The following is a 3,807-nucleotide window of genomic DNA, read 5'->3' as shown; positions in this document are numbered from 1 at the left end:
GGAAACAATAAAGATTAGAGCAGAAATGAACAATATAGAAACTAAAGAAACAATGGAACATATCAATGAAACCAGGAGCTAGTTCTTTGAAAAAAATAATAAAATTGGTAATCATCTCTTTTCTGCAATAGGTTTGTTGCTCGAACACATTTGCCTTAAAAACCATTGCTAAACCTAAACCAAAATGGGAAAGGAAAAGGCTCACATTGACATTGTTATCATTGGGGTGCCTAGGTGGCTCAGTGGGTTAAAGCCTCTGCCTTTGGCTCAGGTCACTGGGATCGAGCCCTGCATCGGGCTCTCTTCTCAGCAGGGAGCCTGCCTCCCCCTGTCTTTCTCTGCCTGCCTCTCTGCCTACTTGTGTTCTCTGTTCATCAAATAAGTAAATAAAATCTTTTTTAAAAATTGTCATCATTGGACACATAGATTCAGGCAAATCTATCACTGCTAGTCATCTGATCTACAAATGTAGTAGGATCAACATAAGAATTGTTGAAAATTTTTAGAAAGAGGCTGCTGAGATGGGAAAGGTTTCCTTTAAGTATGCCTGGGTCTTGGATAAACTGAAAGCTGAACATGAACGTGATGTCAGCATTGTTATCACCCTGTGGAAATTTGAGACCAACAAGTATGTGACCATCATTGATGAACCAAGACACAAAGATTTCATCAAAAACATGAATACAGGCACATCTCAGGTGGACTGTTCTGTGCTGATTGTTACTGCTGGTGTTGGTATATTTGAAGCAGGTATCTTCAAGAATGGGCAGAGCCTTAAGCATGTCTCTCTGGCTTACATATTGGGTGTGAAACAACTAATTGTTGGCGCTAACAAAATAGACTCCCCTGACTCACCCTATAGCCTGAAGAGACATGAGAAACTGTTAAGGAAATTAGCACCTACTTTAAGAAAATTGGCTACAACCCTGACACTATAGCATTTGGGTCAATTTCTGGTTGGAATGGCAACAATATACTGGAGTCAAGTGCAAACATACCTTGGTTCAAGGGATGGAAAGTTACCAATAAAGATGGCAATGCCAGTGGAACCACACTGCTTGAAGCTCTGCCACCTGCTCATCTAACAAAGCTTTGTGTCTGTTCCTCCAGGATGTCTAAAAAAGTAGTGGTATTAATACTCTCCCTCTGGGCCAAGTGGAGCCAGGTATTCTTAAACCCAGCATGATGGTTACTTTTGCTCCAATGTTAAAACTGAAGTCTGCTCAAATGTGCAATGAGGCATGGAGTGAGGCTTTTCCTGGGGGCAGTGTGGGCTTCAATGTCAACAATATACCTGTCAAAGATGTTCATTGTTGCAATGTAGCTGGTGACAACAAAAGTAACCCAGCAATTGAAGCAGCTGGATTCATGGCTCAGGGATTCATCCTGAACCATTCAGGCCAAATCAGTGCTGGATATACCCCTGTGCTGGATTTTCACACAGTTGACACTGTTAGCAAGTATGCTGAGATGAAGGAGAAGACTGATTTGTCATTGTAGAAAAAAAGCTGGAAGACACTCTTGCCCCAAATTCTGGAAATTTGGTGATGCTGCTATTGTTGATATGGTTCCTGAGAAGCCTATGTGTGTTCAGAGCTTCTTTCACTAACCTCCTCTAAGCCATTTTGCTGTTTATTACATGAAACAGACAATTTGTGTGCATGTCATCAAAGCAGTGGACAAGAAGGCAGTTGGAACTGGCAAGGTCTCTAAGTCTTCCCAGAAAGCTCGGAAGGCTAAATGAATATTATACCCAAAACCTGCCACCTCAGTTTTAATCATCAGTGGAAGAAGAGTCTGTCTCAACTGGCCATTTAAGTTTAATAGTAAAAAACTGGTTAATGACAAAAAAGCATTGTAAAATATTCAGAAGGAAAGGGGAGTGTTCTGTGAAACATTTTTCTTATATGTGTGGCAGTTTAAGTTATTAGATTTTAAAATCAGTACTTTTTAATGGAAACAACTTGAACAAAAATCTGTCACAGAATTTTGAGACCCATTAAAACCAAAGCTTATTGAGAAAAAAAAAAAATGATAAACTTCTAACCAGACTTATCAAGAGAAAAAGAGAAAGGACTCAAATAAATAAAATCACAAATGATAGAGGAGAAATAACAACCAACACCACAGAAATACAATTACAAGAGAATATAATGCAAAACTATATGCCAACAAATTGGACAACCTGGAAGAAAGAGTTAAATGTCTAGAAACATAAACTACCAAATCTGAAAGAGAAAGAAATAGAAAACTTGAACAGACGAACAGACCAATAACCAGTAAAGAAATAGAATCAGCAATAAAAAAGTTATCAAAACAAACAAACAAACAAACAAAAAGAAACAGAAGTCAAGGGCCAGATAGCTTCACAGGAGATTCTACCAAACATTTAAAAAAGTTTTAATACCTATTCTTCTCAAACTACTCCAAAAAATAGAAAAGGAAGGAAAACTTCCAAATTCATTCTATGAGGCCATCATGATCCTGATACATAAACCAGATAAAGAATCCTCTGAAACAAGGAATTACAAGCCAATATCTTTAATAAACTTGGATGCAAAAATTCTCAATAAAATACTAGCAAAACAAGTCCAACCATATATTAAAGAAATCATTCACCATAATCAAATGGGATTTAGTCCTGGGTTCACAAGTGGTTCAACATTCAAAAATCAATCAACATGATACAGCACATTAGTAAAAGGCAATATAATAACAATATGATTCTTTCAGTAGATGCAGAAAAAGCAGTTGACAAAGTGCAACATTTAGTCATGATAAAAAACCCTCAACAAAGAAGGTTTAGAGGGAATATACCACAACATAATAACAGCCATCTGTGAAGAATCCAGAGCTAACATCATCCTCAATGGGGGTGGGGGGCAGTGGTGGGGGAGACGGAAGAAGAGGGCTTTTCCTTTACAGTCATGAACAAGACAGGGATGTCCATTCTTACTATTTTTGTTCAAAATAGTCTGGAAGTCCTAGCTATAGCAGTCAGACAACAAAAATAAATAAGAGTCATCCAAGTTGGTAAGGAAGAAATAAAACTTTCACTATTTGCAGATGATATAATACTACATACAGAAAATCATAAAGACTCCACCAAAAAACTTCTAGAACTGATAAATAAATTCAGTAAAGTCATCGGATACAAAATCAATGTACAGAAATCTGTTGCATTTCTCTACACCAATAATGCAGGAAGAGAAAGAGAAATTAAGGAATCAATCTCATTCATAATTACACCCCAAATAATAAGATACCTAAGAATGAACCTAACCAAAGAGGTAAAGGACCTTTACTCTAAAAACTATAAAACACTAAAGAAAGAAATTGAAGATGACACATAGATATGGAAAGAAATTCCATGTGCATGAATTGGAAGAACAAATATTGTTAAAATGTCTATACTGCCCAAAGCAATCTACATATTCAGGGCAATCTCTATCAAAATACCACCAGTATTTTCATAGAGCTAGAACAAAAAATCCTAAAATCTGTATGGAACCAGAAAGACCCTGAAAAGCCACAGCAATCTTGAAAAAGAAAAACAAAACTGGAGGCATCACAATTCTAGACTTCAAGTTATATTACAAAGCTGAAGTGATCAAAACAGTACTGGCACAAAAATAAACCATAGATCAGTAAGACTGAATAGAAAACCCAGAAATAAACCCACAACTGTATGATCAATTAATCTTCAACAAAGCAGGAAAGAATACCTAATGGGGAAATTCTCTTCAACAAACGGTGCTGGGATAACTGGACAGCAACATGCAAAAGAATGAAAATGGACCACTTTCT

The 3,807-nt window shown here is 36.9% G+C and overlaps 1 pseudogene; it reads left to right on the top strand.

Moving 5' to 3' along the window:
- Positions 1–410: 410 nt before the first annotated feature.
- LOC132017550 (elongation factor 1-alpha 1-like) lies at positions 411–1,744 on the top strand (annotated as a pseudogene).
- The last annotated feature ends 2,063 nt before the right edge of the window (positions 1,745–3,807 follow it).

This window comes from Mustela nigripes, chromosome 5, assembly GCF_022355385.1.
Source record: "Mustela nigripes isolate SB6536 chromosome 5, MUSNIG.SB6536, whole genome shotgun sequence".
NCBI lineage: Eukaryota > Metazoa > Chordata > Mammalia > Carnivora > Mustelidae > Mustela > Mustela nigripes.
This window is presented reverse-complemented; position numbering and strand designations above follow the sequence as displayed.